The sequence below is a fragment of the Mirounga angustirostris genome, unplaced genomic scaffold, assembly GCF_029215605.1.
Source record: "Mirounga angustirostris isolate CCGP_5_RB_7025 unplaced genomic scaffold, mMirAng1.0.hap1 SCAF_9, whole genome shotgun sequence".
Classification (NCBI taxonomy): Eukaryota; Metazoa; Chordata; class Mammalia; order Carnivora; family Phocidae; genus Mirounga; species Mirounga angustirostris.
The window spans coordinates 48115282-48130555 of record NW_026991717.1 but is presented as its reverse complement, the minus strand read 5'-3'; the positions used below and the strand labels follow the sequence as shown (position 1 = coordinate 48130555).

General features: G+C 34.6%; 1 protein-coding gene and 1 pseudogene across 7 annotated transcripts in view; one reads left to right on the top strand and one right to left on the bottom strand.

Annotated features, from left to right (window-relative positions):
• TCF12 (transcription factor 12) overlaps positions 1 to 15274 on the top strand; it is a 375623-nt gene that overhangs the window by 49081 nt on the left and 311268 nt on the right. The window lies entirely within an intron of this gene.
• On the bottom strand, positions 2519 to 2942 carry LOC123861170 (proteasome maturation protein-like; annotated as a pseudogene).

Sequence of the window (15274 nt, the reverse complement as noted above, 5' to 3'; positions counted from 1 at the left end):
CTTATTACCAATAGTAATTTCTTAGCTTGTCAGTTTTTAGCAGGACTGAGCAATTTTTGGCTTTTATTATACTGTATAGTCTACTTGGTTCTATAATCTAACCTGCTAAAAACTGATTAGGATTAAAATGAGGTAGGTAATTTGTAAAGTCTCTTGTTAAAATCAAGAGACTCTGTTGGTATATGAAAATAAGCCAGGGAATGATTTTCACCTCTCTTGTGGGGAAGAGTGCATGAGCTTTATTTAAGCTTTTTTCTAGCTTCTCTGTTTGCCTCTGGGTATAGTTGATTGCAGTCACTTGATATGTGGCTACGAGATATACAGACTGTTGTGATTTCTCCTTCAAGTGACTTTGATATTAAAAGCAATTTATTAAACTTTTTTCTTTCATTTAGTAGCAAAATTTGAAAAAAATAAATTATTTATATATATTAAATATATTTAAATATGAACTCAACCAATTGTGAATTAAAGGTATATCAAGTACTTAGTAAATAACAGAAATGTTTTTGGCATAAAATGGATTAAGTTGGTTTGGATTTATAATTATTGATAGTGATTACTTCATTAAACTCTAATATGCCCTGACTAAGGAACATTCTTTTGAATACCATCTAGCCTTTTCTGGTGTGAAGAAGCCTTTTTGTAAATGTAAAGGAAAATAAAGAATATTTAAATCCTCCCTTTTGGTTATTAGAGTAGAGATTCAAGTGCTCAGTTAAGAAATACTTGTCAAGGACATTCTTTGGTACTGGATGAGACATAGTTTACAAATGTGATGGGTTCTGTGTAGTTCCTGAAACTTGTGGCTACTGTATGAACTTTTTTAAAACTCTGGCTTCCTTTCATTCTTCTGTGTTTGTCAGTCTGTCTAGTAGTTCACTGAGTGAAGAGGATAGAGTTGTGTCTGCCAAGGCCCAGATGTGCCTCTTTCCTCACTGGGGCACTCTTGGCTTTTTGCTGAGTTTTATGTATGTGTAAGGGAGTAGGCCAGGTTCATGGGAGAGGAAGTGGGGAACCAACTGATTAGGACTTGTTCTGGGTTCAATAAAAGTTCATAAAGGGAGAGAGGATGTTCATTACCTAGGATGGGGTAGGGAGGCGCCCTACTGCAGGTTTTTCAGCTTAGTCTCACTGCAGTGAGAGGAGATCAAGTATCAGGGCAGATACTCTATCCATTGGAGCTCTTCTTATCTGAGGAACTTGAACACAGTAACCATAGTGGAATTGCTTAAAAAAAAAAGTGAGTGTTATTTCATATTAAACTAGTTAAGTGGAGGAATTTCTCTTTTAGCTAGATTAAAAAAATATCAATTTTTTGAGCTACTCAGTGATTACTAAATGAGAATATAATTTTGATCCCTGTTGGGGCACCTGCCTGGCGCAGTCAGTAGAACATGCGACTCTTGATCTCAGGGTCATGAGTTCGAGCCCCATATTGGGTGTAGAGATTACTTAAATAAATGAATAAATTAAAAAAAATAATTTTGATTCCATTTTTTGGGGGCTTGTGTTTAATTAGGAATAGTTGAGAAAGCTGGCCTCCATTATTTTCTTTTGGATCTATTCATAATATTACTTTTAGAACATGAACCAAGAAAAGTCAGATTGCTTTTCAGTCAATTTGAAACACATAGGAGCCATTTGGAAGTGCAGCAGCATGGCTTTGACTTTTACTCTGACTGAAATGGGAAGCCATCAGAGGGAATGACATCTCATTTAATATTTTAAGAGGATCACCCTGGTTGCTGTTTAGAGAATAGGGTAGAAAGAAGAGACCTGTTAGGAGGCTAAGAACATGTGGTTAAATTTGAAATATATACTGAAGGTAGAACTGATGCAACAGAAAGAATAGTTACTCTTAGTTGAGAATGGAGAAGACTAAAGGAGTAGGTTCCTTTTTTTTTTTTTTTAATCAACATATGCTGGTTGCTTTAATTTTTCACTTTAAAGACAAGACCCAAATCAAAACCTTTGAACTTATACTTTTCAACTTGAAAGAGTCAAAGAATAGCTACAGTTCTAAAATAGTATCAGTAAAACCCAGTATTAATGGGCTATACTGAAACAAGGTGTAAAATACGAATCTCTTACTTTGTACTTAATTTGAAGTGTTGCCACTGAAATCAATTACAGATGTTTATTCTGAAAGATGATACTATGAAGGTTGGAGACTCAAATGCTGATAATCGTTATTCAAAATTAAATTTATGGAATATCCAGATAATAGGTTTAATTGGAACTTGGCGACAGTTTTGAAATACTCATTAGCAACAATTTTTTAAAGACATAGGAGGCTATTTATATAATTGGGTGTTTTAAAATCATCTCCCTTTAGTGCTTTCAATAGTCACATGGTCATTAAGCAAAGACCCAAATAATTTCAAATGACCACAGATACTATTTAGGCAAAAATTCTCATGTGTCAGTATTTTTAATGTTGTGTACATCAAATTATAGTGAAAAGATGACCAGAGACAAGATGCAATCCCTCTGTTTTCATGACTAGCACAACAGATTACAGTAAACCGAGTTTATATTCCATCATCAAGTATGGTTCTCCCATTAGTTTACTTTGTGACAGGTCAAAGAATATCTTCAAATCCAATAGTCCCATCATTACCCTTCAAAATATCCAATGAAAGATTTGATGTTGGAAGAAATGGAAGACGCTGAATCTGCTGCACTGCCTTAAATTTCATTTGTAGTTTTAGTGGAGCAAATAGACCATGGGTGTTTCTCAGTGTGGAAAAATTCATTTTATCTTAGTTGAGCTGGAAATTTTTTTCTGATAATTCAAGAAGATGACTGGGTGAAAGTTCATTTTTCATACAAGGAAAACTTTTTCCAAGAAGATCATGACTTTCAAAAGGTCCACTGGTGGAAAGTTCAGTAATTGGAATACTGTCCCTTAACTGAGATATAAGTCCTCTGGCATTCATGTTCAGCTTGCTCTGTGAGTAGCCCAGTTCATTTTTTTTAGGAAAAGGATTGGGAATCCACTTTTAGACATATTTTAAATACCTGTTAGACATCCAGTTGGAGATATTAGTAGGTAATTGAATATAGTGGTCTGGGATGTTGGTAGAGAAGTGAGCTGGAGGTTATCCTCTTGGGGACATCTGAATATATGGAACTTAAAGTGATGAGATCAGAGTGAATGTACATGAAAAAGGGATCAAAAGACTGTGTATGCACTTCAACATTTACAGGTTGAGGTGATGAGCAGGAGAGACTTAAGAAGGCCTGTCCAGAAATACAATAGGAAAACAAGGCAAGTATGGTATCAGGGAAGGTAAATGAAGAGAGCGTTTTAAGGAAGAGGGGCTGCTAATAAGAGTATTAAGTGCAGCTGATAAGACAACTAAGATGAAGATGACAAATTGACCACTTGATTTAATAATTTGGAGGTCATTGGTGACCTTGAAAGGAGCAGTTGTGGTAGACTGGAGGGAACAAGAATCTTTTGGGAAGAAGTCTGGGAGAGTGGAAGTAAAGAAATTAGAGACAGCAAATATAGGCTCTTTATCCCAGAATTTTGCTCTTGTGGGAAAGATAGAAAAGGGGCTGTCGCTGTGTGATGATGGGGAGAGGTAAGTGGGTTAGAAGTAGTTTTTAATTTTTTATCTCTTTTGAGAGTTAATATAGCATGTTTATAGGATCGTGGAAGTGAGTTAGAGAGAAAAAGAACTGACGTTACTGGAGGGAGAGGAAGAATTGCTTGAGGTGAGAGGAGGATAGATCAAATGCACAGGTTGGGGGAATAGGTTTGGCTAAGAACAAGGGCAGCTCATGGTAGCAGGAGAGAAAGTGAAGTGCATTAAATTATCAGCATGATTCATATTTTAGAAATATAGAAGTATAAATACTGTTACAGTCTTTACTACTTTCTCCCTACATGACTTTTATTAAATATAATAATAAACCTGTGAATATCATGGTAAAATTTGTATTGAAAGGTGTGGAGGAGCTGTAAAATATTTCTACTTAAGAAAACTGTTGAAATATGTTTAATTAAGTAATTTTGCCCTTCATACAAAGTGAGTGTGTGTCTCTGGTTATTAATTGATGGACAAAAATTTGAAGGTAATTTTTGTAAATCAGCATATCCTAACGTGTCTTAGCTTGGTTATTACATAAGTAGTGTAAATAATCATTGTCAATTTTATGTGATTAGACCAGTTAGTTTTAGCATGGCCACTTAATGGTGACTGACTATAGATGTGGTGTGAGTTTCTTCTTAAGAGTTAGATATACAATGGAAGGAATTTTAAACTACAACTAGTCTGTCTCATTTTGTAAGTTAGATTTTTGTTTAATATCATGCAGACAGAACAGTGTAATAGAATAGGAAAAATGAGCTAGAGACACGAGAACATATGGAAATTTGGCACATGATCTATCTGGCACATCAGAGCACTATGGTAAAATGGGCTTTTTAAGAAATGGTTAACCATTTGGAAAAAAGATAAAATTAAATTCATACCTCATATACAGAAAAATGTAAATGGATCAGAGATCTCAATGTAAAGAATGAAACTCTACAAATACGAACAGAAGACATGGATGAATTCTTCTGTAACCAGGATATAAGGAAAGGTTTTCTCTATGACTCAAAATCTAGATACAACAACAGGAAAGGCTGATAAATTTGACTCTGTAAAAATAAAAAGTAAGACTTTTGTATGGCAAAAACAAAAACACCCACTAATAACAAAGTCAATAGATACAAAACTGTAAGAAAATATTTGCATTATCTATCACAGATAAAGGACTAATATGCCTCCTATATGAAGAACCTTTCAAAATAGAGGGTGAAAAGACCAAATTGAAAGAGATGCAATAAGCAAAAGAAATGGACAGTTTTCATAAAAAGCTGTAAAATTTTTCCTTATTTGAAAAGATACTCACTTTCACTTGCAATAAGAGAAGTCCAAGTTAAAATTTACACCAGGATGCCAGTTTTCACTTGAGATTGGTAGAAATTTTAAAGTACAACCAAATATTCCGTTAGCTGTGAGGAAAGAGGTATTTTCATACTTTGTTGATGGCAGTGCATACTAGTATTTTGATATGATTGTACCCCACTTTGATGCAGGACAGCTCAAGAAGTGACTTCCTTCCAGAGCAACAGGGCAAGGTATGAGAAGTGTTTATTATTATCTGAGGCACCTTGGGACATACATCTGACCCCTCCACTTGGTCCCTTCTTCTCCCCACAAATCCCTGAGATCAGAAAGGTGGTAATTCCCACCCCCTTTCTTCCCATTTTGGGCCTACCTTAAACCTTTGTGGTCTCTCCTACCAAGACTGGCTTTTGAGAGGCTAAAGGCATCTGTTTGTTAAGGAATACAAACAATCCTTTCCCAAGACAGCAGGACTACAACATGGGAATCCTGTTTTTGGTTACAGGAAACTGAATATTCACTAACTCTGTCTTATTATATTCCTTTGGTAGCAAGTCATAGTCTCTCTTTCAGGGTTAATGGATTCGTCAGGCATGTGAGAGCAAAGGTCACGTGATTGGAAAGACCAAAATTAGTTCACCAATTAAATAAAATTATCCTCCTTAACTGTGGTTTGCATAAGGCACGCATTATATGTATGTGTGAAGAGAAATGTTTTGGGGACATTTAATCTGTGGAATATATCAAAAAGCATATGTACTTAGAATGAATAGAAACTATGTGCTATGTAAATACAAACTTTCCACATTAATTCACAACCATTATATCCTGTACTCTTGTGTGTATGCATTGTTGATTAATATTTAGATCAGTGATGCCACAAGGAAAGTTAACTATTCTGAACTCACCAGTGCCCTGATTATATGTCATCACATTCAGAGTTATTTTGTTTGTGGTTGTTATGAGAGCTGGAATAGAAGGTGATGTGGCAATTTATAATAATAATAAAAATCAAGTTAAGTGATGAATTATGTTGTTGGTGGCAAGGTAAAATGGTGCGAACTGCTTTGGAAAATAGCATGGCAGTTCCTCAGAAGGTTAATCAGAGAGTTACCATATGACTTAGTAATTCCACTCCTAAGTATATACCCATGAGAGTTGAGAACATGTCCACTCAAAAACTTGTATATGAATGTTTATAGCAGCCTTATTTATAGTAGCCAAAAAATAAGCCAGAGGTCTGTCGCCTGATCAACGTATAAAGCGTTGTATACAATGGAGTATTATTCGGTGTTAAAAAAAACTAGACTTCTGATACATGCTACAACATAGATGAACTTTGAAAACATGCTAAGTGAAAGAAACCTGTCACAAAAGTTCACATTATTATATGATTCCTTTATAGGAAATGTCCAGAATCAGCAAATCTGTAGATAGAAAGTAGATTAGTGGTTACCAAGGCCTGGGGCAGGGCAGTAGATTGGAGGGGGAAAAAGAGAGGGACAGTGAATGGATATGGATTTCTTGGAGGTACTGTGTGATGAAAATGTTCTAAAATTTGATAGTGGTTATTTGATGTTTGCACAACTGTGAATATATTAACTATTGAATTGTACACTTTAAATATGTGGATTGTGTGGTACGTGAGTTATATAGAAGTTGTTATAAAAGAAGTGAGTTACCTTTGTGTAGTGACTAACAGTAAGTTTTTTTCCCCATCACTAAAATGTCTGTGACCCATTCCTGTGCATTACTGGTGAGAATGTAAATTGGTATAACAAGCGAAGAAGGAAAAAAAAAAAAAAGAAGGGACTTTGGTAGTATCTAACAAAACTACATTTGCATTTACTTTTTAAGATTTCATTTATTTATTTGAGAGAGAGAGCATGAGCAGGGGAGAGCAGCAGAGGGAGAGGGAGAAGCAGGCTCCTTGTTGAGCAGGGAGCCCAATGTGGGGCTCGATCCCAGGACCCTGAGATCATGACCTGAGCCAAAGGCAGACGCTTAACGACTGAGCCACCCAGGCGCCCCTACATTTACTTTTTGACGCAGCAGTTGCACTTCTGGCAATTTACCCTGAAGATCCAACAATGCAAGTATACATATGGACAAGATTATTCATTGCAGCATTATTTGTAATTGCAAAATATTGGAAACAACCTACATGTCAATACAGAAGAAAGTGATAAAACTGTAGTGCATCCACACACCATACAGGTATAGAAAAGAGTGAGGCAATCTCTCTGAATTGATAAGGTGTGATTTCTAGGATTATATGTTTAAGTATATGGTCAAGCAAAGTACAAAAGAGCAGCCATGCTATACAATCTTATTTAAGAAAGAAGGCAACATAGGAAAATATACATATATCTGCAAATGAAATACAGGAAGAATAAACCAGAAACCGCGGACACAGTGAGTAAAAACAGGGTAGAAAGAATGAGGGGTGGGCATGGGATTAAAGTAATGAAGGAGGTTGTGACATTACTGTATATTCCTTCTTGTATGATTCTGACATTTGGAACTATGTTAATGTTTCGTATGTTTAAAAGAATCTGTAAATTTAGAAAAAAAATGAAAACAAAAATGGACTAAAACAGAAATGAATGAACTCAACTAATTTCAAATGAGTACCATAATTACACGTGGGTTGGGGAAGGATACTAACACAAGTAACTTTATTTTTTTAAAAAGGTTTTATTTATTAGAGAGCGGGGGGTGGGGTGGGGGCTGGGACAGACAGGGAGGCAGAGAGAGAATCTTAAGCAGGCTCCACGCTTGGAGCCTGATGTGGGACTCAGTCCCAGGGCCCTGAGATCATGACCTAAGGCGAAACCAAGAGTTGAATGCTTAACCGACTAAGCCACCCAGGCGCCCCAACACAAGTAACTTTAGAACATAATATTTGACTACATGCCTCCAGGTTGAAGACAAAAAGAACTCTTAAAAAAATACTGAACTCTGGTTTGTTAGGCTTTCTTTTTTTTGTGTAGAGCTCTGGGTCACCAAATCCAAAAGTACATTCTTTGTATACCAGGTTTGAGAAAATAGTAAATAAGTATTTTATGAATAACGGAAGCCAGATTGCTTATTGTGGAGAAGACACTTTTAAGTATGAAAAGGGGAAGGCTGGAAGGACAGAATACTATAATGTTCAATTAGAATTTGAAGTATCAGTATAAACTCATCTTCCTTTCTTCCATGCATTCATGCATCCGTCCATCCGTCTGTCCATCTAAGAATGTTATAGATGAGATGTATGTGTGTATATACATATGAATTTATTTCATACATTTCTATACCAACTTCCCTTGCACAGATCTCTTCCTAAATGATTTTTTTTTTTAAAGATTTTATTAATTTTACAGCGAGAGAGGGAACACAAGCAGGGGGAGTGTGAGAGGGAGAAGCAGGCTTCCCGCCGAGCAGGGAGCTCGATGTGGGGCTTGATCCCAGGACCCTGGGATCATGACCTGAGCCGAAGGCAGATGCTTAATGACTGAGCCACCAGGCGCCCCTTCCTAGATGATTTTTAGTTAACAAATTTACCATTGACTAAACTTGATAGGTAAGATATTATGAGATTATTTAGATGCTATTTTTTTTTGTAGTTGAGCCATTTACAGAATATATTTATTAAATACATTTGCTAAAACATTAGACTTCTGACTATTTAGTTGTGAATAGTAGTGACCTCTTTAAAATATATTTGGGTCAATTTTGTAAAGGTTCCTTCAGATTTACTTTTAAGAAAAATATTTGCAATACTGCAGTAAAGGACCTCCTTTAGCAAACATTTTTAGCATACATGCAAGTGGAAAACATGTCTGTAGCTGTCTTTTGTGATTAATAGATTAAATTCATTTTGACATTTAGATTTATGTACCAGCATCTAGCTTGTGGCCATGATCTAATAATAATTAGGATATGGTAACGGGTCATTTAAAATAGTAGTAATCAATATGCTTTTATCTGTAGTTGACAAAATATAGTCTAAAGCAAGAATTAAAGATGTATTAGAATTTGCTAGTAAACCCTACTTTTAAAACTATATTAAAAATACATAATTCTATATATGTTTATTATACTTTGTATATAGTCATACTACTATACTGTGAGGGAAAAAAACATGTGAACTGTAGGTATTTTAATGATTGCCAATAAATGATGTAATAATTGAATTTTGGTGATTTCAAGTTACTAGAATTCATCCTAAAAAAATCTGAATTACCTAATAAAGTCTGTTTTTCTCTACAATCTGTGTGAAAATGTTAAAATATGCTAGTAACAAAAAACTGGCTTTTTGTTTCCTACTATTTAATATGAGGTAATTCTAAGCATTTATGGCAGTTAACTGACAAACAGCCAATTGTAAATAACTATTTTAATAAAAGTTTAGAATTCATTTTAAAGAAGTTTTTTTTTTTTTTGCATCCAAATTGAGGTCTCTGCACATTAATTTCTCATTAAAAGTAATCATTGATACTTGGAAAAAATGGCCAATCTCCTATTTGAGGCAGGAAATTTTCAAAATAAGCCTGAAACATCTTGTCTTACGAGATAATAAGCAAGCTTCAAAGACTACAGAGTCTTGTCAGAAAGACTCAGGGTCCAATTTGAAGAGCTTTCTACTGGTTAAAAATGGGGCAATCTGAGCTTTAATAAAGATAGTATACAATAGATTAAGATACAACATATATATTTAAGTACGTGAGTTCATAATGGCTCCTAAAAATTACTGGTCATACTGGTGGGGGATGCTAATAAAACAATCATTATTTTGAAAGTGGAAAGATTGGAATGTTTATCTTGCCTTTCCTCTAAGATCAGTACCATTGGGCAACTAAATAGTAGATGAAAAGTTTCTTTTTATAGAACTAATTCTAGCTAACATATGGGAAAGGAATTTAAAATTAGAGTATCACCATTTTTGTAAGCCCTAATAAAATAAGGAATATAATTGAACATGGTGGATACTGACACCAGAGAAAGACAGCCAGAACATTTGCCTCCTGGTAGAAGACAAAATACTATCCGGGGAGTAGTCTTGCTCACCACCCCCCAGAAAAAAATTGAATTTCAATCTGAGAAAATATCTAAATTCAACTACTAACTTACAGAAAATGTTAAATAATAGCAAGTAGATATAATCAGAAAAATCTAGACTGTGGTAAACTTTAATAGAACAACTTACCAGTTTCTTTCCTCTCCCCCATAAAAATCTCAAAGAAAAAATGTGAAGGGAAACCTTTTAAAATTTAAAATAATTTAAATTTAAATTACATAAAATTAAAATTCAAATTCTCATTTGTGCTAGCCACATTTCAGGTGCTCAACAGTCACATGTGGCTAGTGGCTACCATATTGGACACTGCAGATATATAACATTTACATTATTGCAGAAAAGTTCCGTTGAATAGGTAAATTAGTTTCATGGGCTTCCATGACAAATTACCACAAACTGGGTGGCATAAAATAACAAATTTATTCCTTGACAGTTCTGGAGGCCAGAAGTTCAAAATCAAGGTGTTGGCAGGGCCACACTCCCTTTGAAGGCTCTAGAGGAGTATACTTACTGCCTCTTCTAGCTTCTTTTGACACCTTAATGTTTCTTGGTTTGTGGCAGCATACCTCCAGTCTCTGCCTCCATGTTTGCATAGCCTTTTTCCTTATGTCTCAGTGTCTCAAATTTCTCTTTCCTTTTTCTTATAAGGACACCAGTCTTTGCATTTGGGCTCATTCTAAATCCAGCGTGCTCTTATCTTGAGATTCCTGACTATATCTGCAAAGACCCTATTTCCAAATAAGATCACATATTCACAGGTACTGGATGTTAAGACTTGGACATAATTTTTTGGGGAAAAATAATTTTAATGTACTATAGTTGTGCTACTAAAAATTAAAAGGGATTGAAGAAACATATCAAGCAGACACAATGCTTGGACTTTATTTGGATCCTGATGCAAACAGATTATAAAATTAAAAATTATGAGATGATTGTACATTTGAATGCTGGCTATTTATATTAAGTTTTTGTTAACTCTTTCATGTAGTAATGATATTGTGATTATGTTTAAAGAAAGAGCCTTTATCTTTTAGAGGTACAGCAGTATTTACAGTTGAGATGAAATGTTATATTGGAGGTTCTTCAAAATAATACAGAAATGAGGAAGTGGGGAGGGATATAGATCAGGGGCTGTAAGCTACACCCTATTTAGCTTGCAGCCTGTTTAGTAAATAAAGTTTTATGGGCACATAGCCACACATTCATTTACATACAGTCTACAGCTGCTTTTTGGATACAGAGGCAGAATTGAGTGATTGGAACAGAGACCCATGGACCTACAAAAACCTGAAATACTTACTGTGTGGCATTTTATGGGAAGTTTTTTGACCCCTGGTACAGTTGAAACAAGGTAGGACACGTATTGTTAATACTTAAAACCTTTTTATATATGTTTGAAATTTTCCATATGTTAAATTTTATGAAAAATAAATTTGACTATTGGTCTGATTTTAGAGTAAGAAAGAACTAAGCCTAAAAAAGAAAAACTCAGGGCACCTGGGTGGCTCAATCGTTTAAGCATCTGCCTTCGGCTCAGGTCTTAATCCTAGGGTCCTGGGATCGAGTCCCACATCTGGCTCCCTGCTCAGCGGGGAGTCTGCTTCTCCCTCTACCCTTACCCCCTGCTCGTGATCTCTCTCTCTCTCTCTCTCACTCATTCAAATAAATAAATAAAATCTTAAAAAAAACTCAAAGGAAAAATATGAAAAGATTTTACTCTTTTAAAAAACTATCATCTGTAATATTCTGTCTTAAGCTCTGAAATGAATATGGCCAGATGTTAACATCTGGGTGGTGGCTACATGAGTTTTATATTATTTTGTATTTGTATGCTAGAATATTTTTAATTTAAAAAAGCCAAACTCTATAAATCTAAGTTAAAATGTGTAAGGTCAAACTACACATTTGGGAAAGTATTTGCAGTATATAACAATGGGTTGAGAGCTGTAATACATACAGAGCCTTTAAAAAGTTGTCAAGGGAAAAAAATATCTCCCTGTTTAGAAATAAAGGACACATAGATGGCATTTGCCAAAGAAAGGCAACTGGCCAAGGTACATATGGGAAAAATGGTTTAAAAAAGAGAGAGACCATAATTAGAAAATGGCTAATTAAAAAAAATTGGACACTCTCAGAATAAAAACTATATATATATAGAGGGAGGGTTGGGGGAGAGAAGGAGGGAGGGAGATGGAGAGAAAGTAAACTATAAGTATACATATATAGTGAAGATGGTAACTTTGTTGTTTTTTGAGAATATTTTGGCCAATTAATTTATTTTGAATGTAATATTTTAGAGTAAGCTGAGGTTTGTAAAATTCAACAAATGGAAAAGGGGTAATCGATTTTTGGTAATTGAGTTTTTATTGGTTAAATGTTAGAAAAAAATTTTTTTTAAAGATTTTATTTATTTATTTGACAGAGAGAGACACAGCGAGAGAGGGAACACAAGCAGGGGGAGGGGAGAGGGAGAAGCAGGCTTCCTGTGGAGCAGGGAGCCCGATGCGGGCTCCATCCCAGGACCCTGGGATCATGACCCGAGCCTAAGGCAGACGTTTAACGACCGAACCACCCAGGCGCCCCAAATGTTAGAAATTTGTTTGTATATGTTTTTAACATCTTGTCTCTACTGATTGTTGAGATACTTCTCTAGAGGTTCTTAGACTTTGGCAACACATCAGAATCACCTAGAGGGCTTGTTAAAACAAATACTGCTTGACCCCATCCCCAGAGTTTTTGATTCCGTGGATTTGGGTTGGGGCAGAGGATTTGTCTTTCTAACAAGTTCCCCAGTGATCTGATGCTGCTAGTTGAGGAAACCTACTTTGATAACCACTGCTCTTCAATTAAAAAGAGAACAGAAAAGATATATTTATGTGTAGCATCTAAGATCTGTCTTTGATGCACAAGAAAGTTTTTCTCTGTTTATTAGCAGTTAAATGTATATGAGAAAACATTCGTTTGTTTTATAGAGAATCATTTGGAACCTTCTGTTTGTAACTTACACCTTCTGTTTGTAACTTACACAGCTTTGATATATAGGTGATTTCATTGGTTTAGGTCTAGCTTTTCTGAATAAAACTGGGATTTTTGTAGTGTAGTGTATCAAATAGCAGAGTTATTTAGATGGATGAGAGTGAACTTCAGAGTAAGTGGAAATAGTGAAAAGAGCAAGTGGTGTAAAGAAAAAGTGTGATTCTCCTCATATAAAATTAGGCAGGCAAAACAAAATATATTTTTAGAGAAACATATTTGGTAAAATTATTTTCAAATAGCAAGGGAATGATAAAGCTTAATTCAATGTTGTGGTTACCTCCTAGGGGATAGTATACATGCATGATATAAATAATTCTTTTTTTAAGAGTATTGAGTAAGACTAATAAAATCCTAAAGTAAAATGCTGTATTTCCTATAGGGAAAAAATCTGAATGGACTAAAACTCCCTTAGGCTCTTTAGTTGGGCCTGCTGAATAACCTAGGCCAGCACTGTCTGATAGAATTTCTGCAGTGATGAAATTTTTTTTTTTATCTGTGCTGTCAAATGTGGCTAATAAGCATTTGAAATATGGCTAGTTCGACTGAGGAACTGAATTCTGAATTTTAATAATTTAAAATTTATATATAAACAGGCACACTGTGCCTGGTATCTACTATATTGGACAGTATAACTCTAGGCACTTTAGAACATGGGTTTTCCCTTGAGTTCTTAATCTATTAATAATTCTCCTATGGAATATTCAGTTTGGGTTTGCTCACATTTTTCTTATTAGGTCACTGATTTTTTACTGTTATCTTGTGTTTATTGACTCCTGCTTCTGCCTCTTGTGTTCAGTGGTAGCAGTTTGATTTACTTTATCATGTCTTATATTGCTAAAATGAGTCTTCAGAATCAGAAGCTACTGTACTATAAAGATTATTGAAAGCATGGTAGTATTTACTCATACTATTATTTGAAATTCTTACAGAATCACTTTTTTTGTATGTCACCGTTTTATTACTTTGATTTTCTGTTGACTTTATTTAAAATATCTATTGACTTTTCTGAGCCCCCAAGCAAAATTCTTTTTAATTAATTTAGTTAATACGTTGAATCATTCAGTAAGTATTACTTATTGTGAACCATGCATTCCTGAGAAATGGGGAATGATAGGGGAGATAGACTCTGACTTATGATGTGAATATATTTGGAAGTATTTTTAGGAAGCAGAATGTACCTGAGATAAACACACTGAATAGTCATCTAAAATAGCTGGAGGAATAAGAAAGTATATGACTGGGAAACAGAATATATAAACAAAAATGTTTATATATTTCTACTTTGTTTTTTTGTCACTTGATGGTAACGGAGATTATGATCAAAATTCTTAGCGCTGTTCCTATTACTATGTAAATGTTTTGAATTTTTAATTTGCACAATATTATATTTCAAAAAGGACTTATAATATAGAAAGAACTTAAAAAAAAAAAAAAAGACAACCCAATTGAAAAAAAAGAAAAGGATCAAAGGAGACATTCCATCAAAGAAGATCTATGACTGGCCAACAACACTTGTAAATATGCTCAATGTCATTAACATTGTTATCAGAGAAATGCAAATTAAAACCACAATGAGATAATGTTGCATAATGATTAGAATGGCTAAATTAAAAACAACAATAACAGCAAATGGTAATTCCAAGTGTTCCTGAGGATGTGGAGCAGTTGAAACTCTTCATGTTGCAAGCAGAAATGAAAAATGACACAGCCATCCTGGAAATCAGTTTGGCATTTTCTTAAAAGTCAACATACACCTACCATTTGACTCAACATTCCCACTTCCTGGAATTTATCCAAGAGAAATGAAACACGTGTACACAGTTTTTTGTTGTTTGTAGTGGCCTTATTCATGATAATACCTAATGGGAAACAACCTAAGTGTTTATCAACTGGTGAATGCATTTTTAAAAATCATGTCACAATATATACACCATATTCATGTAAAGGAAAATTACTCAGCAACAAAAAGGAATAAAATATTGATACATGCTTACATGATTGAATGTCAAAAGCATCAAGTCAAGGGGAAAAAGGCACTACATATGGTATGAGTCCAGCTACATGAAACTTCTCTATCTTAATGATTCTTATATCCTTTCTGCTACCTATGCAGTGGTTATTGACTTTACCAGTTTAATTTTAATACACTAAAATACTAGGTTGATAGCTTATTATAGTGCTAGGTGTTTCCAAATGTCTAATACTTACCATATAGTGCTTAGAAGATCATTTTTGAATTACCTGCATACGGAGAGATGCTAATTGA